Genomic DNA, 15,487 nt, shown 5'->3' with positions numbered 1-15,487 from the left:
TATAGTAGAAAAACTTTCAATTAATTAAAAGTTTCAGTGAGGTTGTAGCTGAGTTGTGGGACTTCAAAAAGTAGTTTGTTTGGACACACTCCTTTGATCCTTCTCGCATTAAATAAAAAAAATGGTGCTCCAGTAATGCCAAAAGTAATTGTGAGGTATTCCTCAGTGAGTCACCCAGTTTTTATTAATCATATAGGCATGTCGTTTCAAAAGTGTCTTTTCTGGTGCAAATAAAGGAGTAATGAACTTGTTTCAGCACCATGGATAGCGACACGGAGGAGGACTGGGTTTCAGCACCATGGAGAGAGACAGAGAGCTGGTTTTAATGTGTTCATGCTGAATACGTGGGTTGAATGCAAGTAGCATGAAAGAAAAGAAGGAATCATTTATGTGGTAAGTTTTACTAGCAGTGGAAGAGGTCACAGAGGCTTTAGTTTTTGTGAATTTGATCACTCTGACAAAAGAGACGCAGGTATGCATGTGCTTTCGTGTAGTGCTTCATACTGTGTGTGTGTGTATATATAGCACTTATGTTCCGGGAAACGTATTTCTGGCCACATTTAGCCGACAGATAACTGTGGCCAGTATGACTGTCTAGATTATTGTTGATTTCAATGGCCTTTACTTTGTTTGTTTTGATGTATCGCAGCTTTGGCCATTAGCAGTGGCCATGGGGAGTCAGTGAGGGATGCAGTGTCATGTCTAAAAGTGACTTTAGTGCACACCCTCTCTAGAATCTGCCATATGATATTCATTCCTCACAATGGCTACTCAATAGTCCAGCGCTGCATCTTTTTAACATGTCCTGCAAATTAAATAGTCCATCGCTGGCCTTCAGAAAGAGACTTATAAGCACTTCAAGTCACTATTAACGGGGTGATGTTGCCGTTTCAAAAATAAGATCAGATCCTCCTCCTCAGAGCCTCCTGGACGTCTTCCTGGGAGGTGTTCCAGACATGCCCCACCGGGAAGAGGCCCCCGGCAAGACCCAGGACACGCTGGAGGGACTATGTCGCTCAGCTGGCCTGGGAACGCCTTCCGTCCTCCCGGAAGAGCTGGAGGAAGTATCTGGGGAGAGGGAGTCTGGGTGTCCCCAGCGGCTTAGACTGCTGCCCCCGCGACCCGGCCCCGGATAAGCGGAAGAAAATGGATGGATGGATGGATGTTTTATTTATGTTTTGTTGGTTGTAATTCCTATGTCCTGTTGAGTTCTTTATCATTTGGATGTAGACAAATGTCTGTTTTGGGGCATTTGCAGAAATGAGGGACGCTCTCTCTGTTCTTCAGAGGACAGTGTCACCTGTTTGACTGTGCCAGGTTAAAAAAAAGCCTTGAAAGACTGTTGTATTTGAATGCATCTAATTCATTTGGATTTAACTAATTAAAAGTGTTTGTGTAAACTCTCTAAAATGTGAAAAAAGAGCACTATGAAAAGCAGGCCTGTTGGTGCCTCGTGACAGGTGGGAGTTAACGCTACTTTCTAATGACAGTGTCCTTAAGTGCTGAAATGCACCGAGCATCACAAATTTGAATATAAATGAAAATGTAAGTGAAGTGATTGAAAACACCATTAGCAATTTAGCTGTGTTCATAGGGAGCTGGGGGTCAGGGCTCACTGTTAGAAACAAGTCATTTGTTCATCGCTCCATGGCAGAGGCTGAGCGAGAAGCAGCGGCAACCAAGCTCTCCCTTTCAACTTGTGAGCGATGGGCTGTTGACTCAGTGAGGGAGTGAGTCAGTTGGTTTAGTAGGCGTGTAATATTTAGCTGCAGGCTAACCTTTAGAGTGCACTAAAACTCAACTGTGGCTTGTGAACATGTTTCGAGAAGACTTAAATTACAACCAAACAAGCCGTCACATATGAGTAATTTTGCTCAAAAGCTGACTAATTCATTCTTTGCATTCATCCACCCAAGTCAATTATTTTGCTCAATCCAAAGACTTGTTCTATCTCACAGAAAATGATAATAGAAAGAAGAGTGATTTCGCCGGTTTGAGCTCACCTAACAATCCTGATCACATAAAGCTAATCGTAATCAAGCACATTCAATCAACGGGGCAGATTACATGTGTTTGCCATAAGTGGAGGAGAACAAAACTGCATGTAAGTATGTATGTTATTTTAAAGGATGGGAAAAAAGGTATATTATTGTGTTCTTTGTTCTAAGTTTTCATAATGAATGACTTTGTGACCAATTTGGTCAGTTTATCTCAAGCTAATGTTTGCACATACTGTATGTTCTTAGTTATGTGGGGGATTTTTGTGGTTTGAAGAATCCAAGACAGTTCTCTCCTATGGGAGCCAATAAAGTGACCTTAACTTTAACCTTTCAGATAATGAGGACCATCCACATAACTTTTTCCAAACACAGCGTTTCCTCCTGCTGCTGACGACTCTCAACTTACAGGAACTACTGTGTATGATGCGTTCGCCACATTTTGCACACAGAAGCTAACTAGCTTTGAAGTAGAGTCTGACTTAGCTTGACTTCCTCCAGTCCAAATCATTTCAGAATCTGATTTATGTTGCTCTGAAAAGCTTTCCACTGTCTACTTAAACTCTCTTAAACAGCATTTTTAAGAATCTAGCCTGCCTTTCAAACATATCACTTCCATAGCCCTGATTGTGATATGAAAACTAAATCCTAGTGCATAGTGTGACCGAACTGCAGGAGAATATAAACAATAGCGGATCTCTCAGGTATTGTTGTTAATTTGACTAAACCCTACATCATAGATCTCATTGTCTCCTTTAGGTTACTTTGTATTTTGTGTTTTTTACATATTACAGTATTTTGTCTAAATTTTAATAGGTACAGAAAGTTTTGGAATTGACCCAGCCGACAGCCAGAGCTGCAATGGCTGCAATGTAATTCCGCTGCAATTGTGCCCATCAAAGTACGTACACTAAAAGTGTTGTTTTGGCCACTCACAGGTTCAGATTGTTATTCTAAGTGTCTGACAATATTATGGAAAGGGTTAAAGAGTAAGATTCTTTTTTTTATTTAACCAGAAACAGCCACGATAGCACTCTCCTCAAAGCCACCAAACTCCATTGACAAAAATAGTACTTTTACCTCGCAGAACATGGGAATTGCTGGTCTGTCATTATCTTGCTTGATTATTTGGCTTCAGTGTTTTAAAGGTTGAGTTCAGACCCAAACGAGCATGTTCAAGACAGTAGTAGACCGTTGTGTTGATCCATCCTCATTTAAATTCCATTTAGTTTGTATAGTTGTGCACTGAAGTTCATCATCTGTAATCTTTAAAATCTGCCCTTATGCAGATGACACCCATTTATATGAGTGACAGTCTTCGTAACTGGATCTCTGGCATTAACTAATAAATGTTAAAATTTCCACTCGCTAAAAATTTATTTCATCATCACTGACATCATTTGGCTTTGACTTCGATGAACTATTAAACAGTGTTCACTGTGAACTGTTTATTTTTGTTTAATTCAGTAAAATGGTAAAGCTAAGGATCGCACAGAGCAAATTAAACCTGATTCAATACAACGTGAATTTATATTTTTAAAAATGGCTGTGAAAATTGCTTTTTTTGTCGCTTGTTTTATACTGCACCATAATGCATTTTGTAAAAACTATGCATCATCAAGCAGATTAATCAAGCATTTGTTTGAGACACATAATACAATAGTAAAATTAAATCACTAAAAGGCATTTGCTTCATTCATCTTTTAATGAATGGCATATTAGGCTTCTTTTTATGATACTTTAATGTCGCTCCTTTCCAGAAATCAATAGTCCTTTTATGATTCATGTGTGGTCATATCAAAGAATTGTATGATCTGCACAGAAAGTCAATGTGTCTTGCACGGCTGCCTTTGCAGCAATGCTCCTGAATGTGAATATGCTCAAATCAAAGGTTATAAACATGCATCACCACATGGCTCCTTATCTCTCAACAGGGAATAGCTTAAGCCTAAGATGAAACATTGCTCTTATGCATCAGGATCTGGGAGCAATATGATGTAAGTCCATAGTCACAGTCTTTTTGGCCTGTGTGTCACTCATCTTGTTTTTGTAGTTGAATTTGGTTGTTTAAAGAACTTGGTTTATTTCTTATTCAGCTGTCTCAGTATGCCACTGGCAGTGTTTTCAAAGACTAATAAACTTCCTTATCACACTCTTGTACCAGACTGTGTACAACTCATATTTAGTTGCTGCAGCCACCCTGCCTGACCTGCATGTTTATACTTTCAGTTGTAACTACTACTTTATGTCATATTCTTGTTTCAACCCTAGATTTGCAATGCAAATCATGATGAAGACATCGAAAAAAAAGAGCAAAGAGAGAGGAAGCACTGGAATCCACTGTAAAGGCTACTACATACCATACCAAGTTGAAGTGGCCAGGTTTAAGTTGAACAAAAGGTGATGTGATGTATGTCTGTAAACCAATTTGAATCCGAAAAAGACAATATTCCTACCAAACTGCTTACATGGGTAATGAAAATTATTATGCCACTACTATTCCCATTTACATGCAGCCATGCGTACACAGTTAACGAACATAGCCTCCCTCTTTTATTCATTCAACCACCTTCTTAAAAGGGTCAGCTGTATGTGTACAGATTCAAAAACCTGTTGATATCCAAGTCTTGCATGATGTTTACAGGGAGGTGTGTTTCTCCTGCGCATGGATCTCTACCCCAGCCTTGCAAACTGATGGCTAGACACAGCACAGAGCTGAGGGTAAACAGGCAGGAGGCTGTGTGTCACAACTGTGGTAAAAAAACCCCAAATGCAGATACATATTCAAATGCACAAAGAATGCTCCTAAAAACCAACGTCTTAATCAAAATACGCTCTATTCTGAACATATATCACAATATGCAGTTTACATGATCTGTATTAAATTCAGAATATTCATATCTGGAGTAATAGTGAAATATCAATGTGCCTGCAAACATGGTCACTGTCAATCAAATCCTATCAAGCCCCGATACAAATACTCACATATTCAATATCTGAATCATTTACAGCATTAGGTGTGGCTATATCAGAGAGTGGGAGGGTTTTGCAATTCTTACCTTGACTGTCGGCATGCAGCGCCGCTACCTCCGCTACTGTGTTGTGCTGTAGATCACATGAGTGTGTTTTAAAAGCTTTAAAGTCACTTGTAATTGGTTTTGTGCTCTACAGTTGTTTTAAAGGGGTGCTCCACTGATTTTACAGAAAAAGGTCTGTTTACTCATTTGGTTTGTCTGAAACACTTGTATGATGTTGTTTATGGCTCTGGGTGTAGCTTTCTCCATGACAAAATAACCCTGGTGTCATTCGGGTTATCTAATGTTGGGTTTGTGACAATCTGCATTACTGGGAATAAAGAGCTTGAAATATCAAAGCATTTACCTGTCTAATGATAAACATATTGGTGTTATATATATGGGAAATGTAGTATTTAATGTTTTGGGACTAAATATCAGAATATCTTGTCTCACAAGTTCACCAACCTTTTCTGCAAGTGTGATCCTAAATTGCTGGACTCTTTAAATATCCCTCTTCCAACACAGAGTCCAGTGAAAGTGATTTATTTCTGATGAATGGAAGTGAGAAATAGCTTTGACATGTTTATTGAAATTTGTCATCAGGGAGTCACAATGGTAGGCCTTAGTTCTTGTTTACCGTAGTTTAAGTAGCTGTCAGCATTTGCTTTCATTTCCATCATGATTTCTAAAACTCAAAGAAAATAAAGCACCAGGGAACATCATTTTGCATCCTGCTGCTATCCTTCGCCTTTTTGTTTATCCACCGATGATTTATAGGTCTTGATAATAGCAGGTATGAACACCGTTGTAGGAAGCGAAAAACAATGGGGGCAGTTGACTGCAGGTTTTTAATTAGATTCCATTAGCCAAGTAATTGCATCAGGAATGCTCATAATGAACTCTAATTACTTGTGGAGGTCTAAATGAGAAAATCAGTGGCGGGCAGTGGTGGGTAAGGGAGAGTTCAGGCATGCCGCAGGTGACTCTCCTTGGGGAAATTCATGTGACAAATGACTCAATATTCATGTTCACTTATCCGAACTCTAACAATGACAAGACTCTGCACAACCGTGTAGTATTGTTCTGCTATTCTCCTTGTTTAAATTACCTGTCTTTTCTGTGATTTTGCTTGGATCTCATTTGTTTGAAATAGCAATCCGCGGCGTTCTACTGTTTGCTCCCTTCATATATTGTCAATCATCTCGGCTTCCATGTATCTCTGCCTATAGCCCGAGGCTAAATGCCCTGCAGTGTTCCCAGGTTGGCCGGCTCCTTCCATCTCCTCAGGCTCTATGTCTTTGTGTACTTTCAGCCTTGTTATGCTGTCAGACCAGGAGATTAGTCATTCAGTCAGGCTGAAGAGGAGTCGCTGTGCAGATAAGGCCTGTGCTGAAGGAGCTCCTTCTCCACGCTGCTCCATATGTCGGCTGAGATTGGCTCCCTGCTTATCGACGCAGGACATTTGCATCTCTCCAACTGTTTTCCCCCGTTCTCTCTATCTCTTTGCACTCTCCCTCAAACTCGCCCTATCTCTTAGTTCCTCCCTCAACTATCAGACTGACATACGTATTTCCTTCCTCTCTCCAGCTGCTTCTCATTCTGCTCCCATCCGGCTATCTTCAACAATTGCTCTGTCAAATCCTGCTTTTATCTAGCATTAGGGGTTGCAGATATAAATGAATGTTCTCTTTATTTGCTGCCAGTGCAGCAAATTATATCTGTTTTATATTCAGAAATTCAAAAGACAGAGTGAAAATTGTTGAGCCTGCAGCCATGCTTGGCACCCCTCTGTGTATTATAGGCAGCCATTTTTGCCTAAGTGACTGCTCAGCATGCTTCAGTTATGGATGAGAGAGTAGACTGACAGATGAAAGTGACAGAAAACACATGTGCACCTTGCATGGAAACAAACATTTCAAACACTAGAAAACAGGAGGACATTTTGAAAGTATTGCTCGAAAGGCATTTTTCTGCTCCTCTGTTAGCGTCTGTACTCACACAGGCATGTGCCAGCATCTGCGCCCCGTCATCTTATCTGTAACAGAACAAAAGGGCTACAAGCTGCGCTCAGCGATTGAGGATTAAGCATAGAGTAACATCCGCTGATGTGCTACTATCAAACCACCATGATGGAGGTGGGAGCTTTCGCGCAATCACTTTTAGTTTTTTAGATTTTGTCAGCATCCACGTATGGGATGATAGTTTCCAGCAGCATGGGCGCGGGCGACTAGCTCATTTTGTTTGCTAATGAAAAAAAAAAAAAAAAGGTGGCTCCAGTCAGAGGAACATAAATTAGATGGCTTTTACTGTTGATCATAAATAGCCGGTTGATAGCAGACGTGTCTCTATGATCCCACACCAAATGAAGCCATCTTGCCAATGAAAGGGAGCGGAAGCCACAGCCAACAGTTATGTCTGTTCACATCTAATGCTCACCCACTCAAGGATATTCATTAAGCTTACATTCTGGCAAAGCGAGCATTACCTATAAATATGAAACAACAGTGACAGTGAAAATGTGCTTTTATTCTTTAAAACATCCATAATGGACGATTTTAATATGTGTATCAAGTACCTGTGGGATGTACATGGAAACAGGTTGGACTTCCTGGATTAGGATGGATGTCAAGCTGTAAGCAAATGACCCCCAGAGGCTACACTATACTTGGCTTTAACCCTAAAATTCTCACTCCAGGGACACAACAACACGTGTGAAGTCCATTCCGCTCCTTTCTTTTCCTTCTCACATTCCTCTTAGACCTCCTCCCTACGTTCTAGCCCTCCCTCTCTCTCCCTCCTGGGCCCTGTGGCATGAAATATGATGCGGTGTGCAGAGAAAGGCCCAAACAGCGCAATTTATCAGAGTTAGAGACGTGCAGGAGTAAGGCTCGGAGAGAGCAGCCTAAACAGCCTCCTGAATGGACCCAACTATGAAAGGTAATCAGTGGTAGCACCATATCATTTTTGTCTGTTATACTGCATCTCAAAATAACAAATAAAAAACATGCAGGGGTGCATGTAGAAAGAACACAGACACATGTGGGCATAAATCCAGACCTATTTACCATCAATTTCTCCCATTGACCACCGCTTTCTCTCTCACACACTCACTCCTTCTTTATCTCTTCATCTCCCTGTGATTCCTTCTTTACTGTCCCTGTCCTGTCTCCAGAACCATTTCTGTCTTCCCCTCTGAGTCCCTGTCCCTCTGATCTTTATTCCCCTAGCAGCATCCGTCTGTGCCACCAGTCCAGAATACACACACACAAAAAAAACACCAGTCTGCCGAAACAAATTTAAGTAGCCTAAAGACCAAGTGTTTTACCAAAACCCTGTGTGCTTTAATGCTCTTATGTAAGAAACGTATATGTTCTCTCCACTCTCACCAAAATAAGCCTCTAGCAAATATGAGTTGTTAGTTAAACTGGATTGTTTGTTTCAGTCCAGCCTCTTTGCATAACCCCTCTGTGCCTTTTATGACGAATACGATACAGAGTATTTGGGCGCAGTTGCCATGAATGACTGAAGGACAAAGGGGTGGAGACACAATGACACAATGAAGTATAAAAAAACTGAGAGTTTGCAGCCATTCTAGTGGCTGTGTGAGGCTGTATTATTGCACGGTGGTGCTTTGAGGTGACGCAAATGCCAGCATGATAGCATGCTCACAGTGATAATGCTAACATGCTTAGGTGCGGCAGGTAATATCACTGTCTCTATCTCTGTTTAGCATGTTAGCGTTAGTTCAATAGTAGACAAAGGTGGAGCACCGCGAAAGCAGGTCACATTTTATTGAAAGATCATTGCTGACGTGTTTCAGGCCTTGCTCAGAGAATAAATAGTGCGAATACGCCCGACTGGAACACACACTCGCTGCCTGTCACAGGCACGGCCGTGCCCCATCATATTCCCTTGTGTTTCCGTGTGTTTCCCTTTTCCCCTGTGTTCCCCTGTCTGTCTGTGGGTGCTTCCTCTCTAACACTCCTGGCTCCTGGCTCCTTGCTCAGCCTGCCATTAATCAGCTCATCACATTCTCTAGTATACCTGCCCCGGCTCTTCTCCCACTCGTCCGCAGATCGTTGTCACAGCTACAGTGGATCATCATTTATCCGCCTGCCTGTCCGCTAACTCCAGTCTGCCTACGCAATCTACCCTCGCTCCTCTGCCTTCACCAGCCATCTATCCTCTCCGTCCCTCCTTGTCCCTGCAAGTCCAGCAAGAAATTTAGCTAATCTCAGTTTGCCTCCTGTGTCTGCGTCCTGCACCTGGGTCCACCCAGTGACTCTGCCTTTGTTTGGGAATGTCATCCGTTTTGCAGTTATTTGGTCACAAACTGAAATTTGGACCTGATGTTGGCACTAGATGAAAAGACAGGAGATGACCAAAGTTATTGGGATTAAGCCTCGAACCACCATGAACATCTGCATCAAATGTCATGGCAATGCATCCAAAAAATGTTGAGAATATTCAGTCTGGACCAAAGTTGTGGGCCAACTGACCTATCAACACTGCCCTGGTAAATATAGTCATATTATCAAATCTCGACAGAGTTTTTTTTTTTTTTTTTTTTTCCGTGGACTTGAGTTTATAAACGTGTTTCAACTTGGAAGCTCAAATTCTGACACTGGTGTTAGCTGTGACGGTGGCGTGAAACATGGCTGCACCTCTTCTGCCTCTGATGTCGTGCAAGAGGACACATGTCCACACTTCTACTAGCCTGCGGCTCGCTTTTTTTCATTATGTGTTGGACACACCATGCATACATACATACGTACATACATACGTGTGTGCATGTTGTTACCACAGCAACAAACACAGATTCAGCTTGATTGCTTGCAAATTAAACTGCGGACAGGCAGTCCTAAAGGTCAAATTTGAAAAACAAATTGGATTTGCCAATAGCCAGTGGACATGGTAATTTGTCTAATATTCATGATACAACGTATAAATCACGTGACTACTGCAGTCAGCTGATGTAAAATGTTTATGTCATGTAAAGAAATTAGATCTCTTTGATCTCAAAATTGTACTTCACATCTAATTGTACCATTGCTTCGGTGCTGACATGCAATTAACGGCTAGCATGTGATTTTGAAGTGTTGCAGCAAGATCTTATAGTCTAGAATAGTGAGTCTGTGGTCTGGAGCGTTATATCTGCACCAAGTGATAAATTCCTCATCAGCAACACTCACAGCCTTGTTGTAAACAAGACAAATTACCTGGTAATCCAAAATATTATCACCCATTTAACTTAATGGTACATCCCTGTTAATTGTGTTGTATTTACCATAATATCTTATTCATGTCTGACTAATCATTTTGGGGCTCTCCTCACAATCAGTGCTGACAATATTAGAAAGTGTTCACTGGCCCTGCATTCCCTGCAACATGTCAGTGGGAAACGTTTCATGTGTGAACTCTATCCAAACATATTCATCCATCAAAGTCCTTTGAGGTGGAAAGGCACAATCACCAAAAGGGCACTTCTGTATGGATTTTGTGCTGTTGTGGAAGGAAACTGCCTAATGAATCTCAATGACTTGCAATTACAGCTTCTGTACTTACATGCCAGAATCCGCCGAGCATGACGGGGAGAGAGGCAAGCTGCTGTTACTGCAGTGGGACTCCTTCCCCAGGTGCTGCGCTGTGCTGTGTTGTGTAGAGAGGCTGTTATTGATTCCACTGGAAACAGCTTCTTTATTAAAACCCGCATCCCAACCATCTGCTGGAAGGATCCAAGAGGTATCTGTGCAAACTACATTAAAATGTAATCGCCAGCGTCGGTCCAAAGTGACTACACTTACCCTGTGAATACAACATGTATTATTCATGCATGCATGTTATAATGGCTGTCATGTTGACCTTTGGATTACTAGCTCCTTGATCACTTTATGTGACATTGAAAATATGATTCAGCTTTACACATTTCCCTTGACCTTATATAGCACTGAATGTATGAAGGATGTTTATGGCCAACACAAACAAATGTGGCATGCTGCTTTCATACACTCGACACCTTGTTTTTGTTGTGCTGTAGAAGCATGTCCGGGTGGAATATTCATGGCCTAACTACGTGGTGATTTAAACATCCAGGCAGAAAGTGTGTGTGACAGTATTCACACTATTTAATCTCTGAGCAAGGCCTGAAACGCACCAGCAGTGATCTTTCAATAAAATGTGATGCCCTACAGGCGCCGATTGCTTTCACGGTGCTCCACCTTTGTCTCCTATTGAACAAATGCTAACATGCTAAACTGAGATAGAGACAGTGGTATGACCTGCTGAACATAAGCATAACTTATGTTCAAAGATAAACCGGATATTGGATGGGTGTAAATAAGGTTTGGCGTTTATGGCACAGCTTCAGTCGGCACCTGGACTAACTACTTGTTGTGCCATCACTATCGAGAACACATGCTCTTACATCAAAGAACATCATCCTACTGATCCTACAGTTTTTTGCTCATTAATGGCCACCATGACTTGACATTAATAATGAGGTTATCATCTGACTGGGGCTTTCAGTGGGCCGACACTCCCTTGCAAAATCACAGCAACTGTATTTCACCTTAAAGATATATGGACCTATGATGAGGTAGACACATTAAATTGGTATGTTGCCATGGACACGAAGCCAAGTTGCCTTAAATGAAACAGCTGCAAGCAAAGCTGGGGGCACAGCAAGAATGCTTTAACCATACCTCAGTACAGAAGTAAGGAAAATTTGAATTTTGCATAATTTTCAAACACCTTTATACGTAATTAACTGTTTGCACAATGACCTCCACTGATTTAATTTAAGTTCAGTCACTGAAGTCAACATTATGAACTACTAAGTTTATGTCATTCATCTATTTGATTATATCAAAGAATCTCTCCTGTAGATTTCAGATTAAAAAATACAGGTGTGATGCATCTGATCAAAAACAAAAAGAAGATGTTGCTTCATCACAAGCGGCCTGTCTGTAGTGGAAACACTGCACTGTACAGTTTCATGATAGGCCTACAAAGCACTGTGGGAGTTTATATCATCATAGTGTAAGACTTAAACTTAAATGGCCTGTTCAAATCTCATCATATCAACATGTAGTTTGCTAAATGCCATTAAAATGGTGTTTAAAGTTGGAAAATGAAGGTCTGTTTTTCACATCTTGGTATTCGCTGCCTAGTTTAGTCACGACAGTGAGTCGATGCAGACTAGGGGGACAGCCGAGGATAACTTGCGCAGTCACAATGCACGGCTAATCATGATTCAAAACACACACTTGACAAATGGTCCAGCTGCTATGTTGGAGGTTTGGGGACGTATTTCCCATGCACACGGCATGTTATTCATCATATATTCCTAGCTGGTATGCCGCACTGCCAAATCACATTTTGCCATCTGCACTGTGTATAAGCAGAGTTGTGACAGACATGAATAAGCTCTGATGGGATACTTTGTACCCAGTACATGTCATTATCTTCCAACCGCCTCCTCCTTTCCTGACCTCCCTCTTTTCTTGTAACCCTGAAACAGAGTTGGCTCTGTGTATCTGACGTGTATCAATGCCATTCCACTCTCAGGTGTTTTCAGTTGGATAAGCTCTGCTGTGCAAATAAACCCACACCTGGGCATGTAAACTTGAAGTTGCTTGTGTTATTGAACAGTGGACCTGCTGCTACATCATTAGATTGGTGTTCCTGTCTGAAATTTCCCTGCTCTATAGTGCAAACTTGATCTAGCCTTCGTTCACACATGGAACACAGGATGAGTTATGAACATGGGGTTTCAAAACACTGAAGTCTGCACAGTTAGCACTGCTGCCTTAGAAAAAGAAAGGTTCTGTGTTTTAATGTGCCGGCCGGCTGGGACCTTTCTGTGTGGAGTTTGCATGACCTGCACCTGCACAGGTTTCCTCTCACAGTCCAAAGAAACGCAGGCGATTTTAAATTGTCCAAAGGTGTGAAGGTGAGCATGAATGGTTGTCTGTCTCCATGAGTCAGGCCTGTGATTGACTGGCAACCTGTCCAGTATGTGCCCCGCCTCTCATCCAACGTCGGCTGGGAATGGCTCCAGCTCCCCTGCAACCCTCAACAATCAGCGGGTATGGCTAATGGATGGATGGTTTCAAAACACAATTTTCTAAGGCATGTTTAGTTTAAAGTGGAATAAGTGATTATGGCATTCCTGTCAAAGCTATGCAGTTTGAGTTAAATAAGCTTAGAGGCGGGGATGAGTGGACCAGAGACATAGGAGGGGTTTAGTGGGATGGAAATACAGTGAAAGTTGGTGAAATGACTGTAAAGGTCAGAAGGAGAAGCACGGGGAATGAGAACAAAAGTGAATGAGAGAAAAAAAATAGAAGAAAGGGAAGAATGTTCACCAGGATCTGCACTGGCACAGCAGCAGCTGCCACTAGACTTGTGCCACCCCCCACAGCTCCGCAGCTGAGCCCAATGAGGAATAATGAGCTTTAGAAATCCACAAAGGTCACACGCTGCAAGGATCTCCCTCCTCAATCCGGCCCAATCAGAAATGCCACCACCAGAGCTCAAAAAGCAAATTCTATAGTTTGGAGACGGGGGTGAAAAAAAAAACCTAAAGAAGGAGATAAGCAGAGGCAAGCACTCCAAAGAAGATCCTCACCTTTATCTGACAACCTGGGAGCAGAGGAGCAGTGGGGGGGCTTCAGTGGGAAATGAGAGGAACGAATTGAAGAGGGAAGGAAGAAAGGAGGGGAGGAAAGGAAAACATTAAGGATGACACAGGGATGCTGTGTACAGAACTGAAGGCAGAGATTGGTGAACTGAGACAGGGAGACCTTGGTGGTGGAGCAGAAGGAGATGATAGTATGGGATCATTAGAGGGGGAGCAGAGCAAGAATGAAAATATGGTACAAAGCTTTCTTCTGTGAAAGAGACCAATATCAGTGACGACACATGGAGCTTTTTTAATCCTGGCGAAGTGCGCTGTCCTTCAAATGCTTTACCCACTTGAGATCGGGAGGGAGAAACAGAGCGGGAGGAGCGAATACATTATCTTTTTCCAGCAATATATCGTTCGGGAACATATGGCATTTAATTGTGTCACTTGAACTTTACAACAGTTGAACTATTCAGTACTGTAATAATGCACTACGTTCCAAAGCCCCAGCAAGCATTTAATGTAGGCTACAGTGCTGTTTCTGCCCAACTGTGAACGTCCATGTGACCCGCATTCAAATTGCATCTAATGTGCTTGAGTCCACATGGTCTGCATTTAAATACAGGATACCTTGGGTGCCATTGGAATGCAGACCACGTGGAAAAGTTGCACACGTTTTGCATGTTAAGGCCAATTTAAAGCTTTTAAGAGCTTGGATGTAAGAACATGAATAAAAAGTATGGAATGGAGGACAAATTCACTTAACACCACTCATGCTATCAGCTGAATTTAATCTTAAATTAATAGTTAGGCATTTTGGGAAGTCTGCTAGATGGGATCAATACCTAGAAGGCGGCATCTAGCTTGCCGTAAAGAGTGGAAACAGGGGAAGATGGCAGACCTGGCTCTGTCCAAAGCTGAAAAACATCTGCATTCCAGCGCATCAAGCTCAGTAATACTGCTAACTACTAACTTTTGATGGAGCAATGCTAACTGCATCCCAATGCTTCTAGTTTTCCTGCTAAGCTGAGCTAATTTCCTGCTGTTTCTGGCCTCATATTTACCATACAAGTATGAGAGTGTTGGTCTTCTCACCTAACACGCAATAAGAAAGCAAATGTGTGTCCCAAAAGAGCTAAAACAAATAATATGCTACCATTTCATTACCATGGGTTGGTAGCCATGTTCACCTGATTTAGCATGGGGACGTCATTAGGGTTATAAAGGGGCGCCAAATATTAAATGAATATGATGCCAAACCTTTTAAAAACTCATGAAGAGCTATAAACAGAGCAAAGAGAATACAGCTAGTGTAGATATCACCTGACGCATGATTCTACAATGGCATGACTTGATTTCTCACCTGGCATTTATTAGGAGGAAGAGTTAGGGAGAACTCCAAAACGTCTAGAACAGCCGCCATGTTTGAAAACTGGAGGCAAAGAGCAGTTACGGCCCAGTCAGCGGTGCATTTGTCCAGTGAAGTGTAGTAAGGGTCTATTGTTGATAACTGAACTGCAGGAGGAAGATGTCAATTATCTTATTGTGCTGCTTATATTTGAGATGTTTGTCTCAAGCTAAGCCATCCATGGCGCTGCCAAACCGCAGTGAGGGAAGGAAAAATTGTGGATGGTTTTCCCAGATTGCTTCTATACTCACTCACCAGGCCTCCAACACATCTTTATACTTCTTATACTACACAAGTAGATTAAGAAATGCACAATATAGGTGTTCCCCATTGTAGCGAGTTTATTTCTACATGCATAGGATAAGCCCATGTGTTACAAAAACAGAACAGATAATTGTTATTTTCCTTCAATAAACTTTGGCTAAAATTTCACTGAGTA

This window comes from Chelmon rostratus, chromosome 19 (genome assembly GCF_017976325.1).
Source record: "Chelmon rostratus isolate fCheRos1 chromosome 19, fCheRos1.pri, whole genome shotgun sequence".
Taxonomy (NCBI): domain Eukaryota; kingdom Metazoa; phylum Chordata; class Actinopteri; order Chaetodontiformes; family Chaetodontidae; genus Chelmon; species Chelmon rostratus.
The sequence above is the reverse complement of the archived record's forward strand: the minus strand, read 5'-3'. Positions refer to the sequence as shown.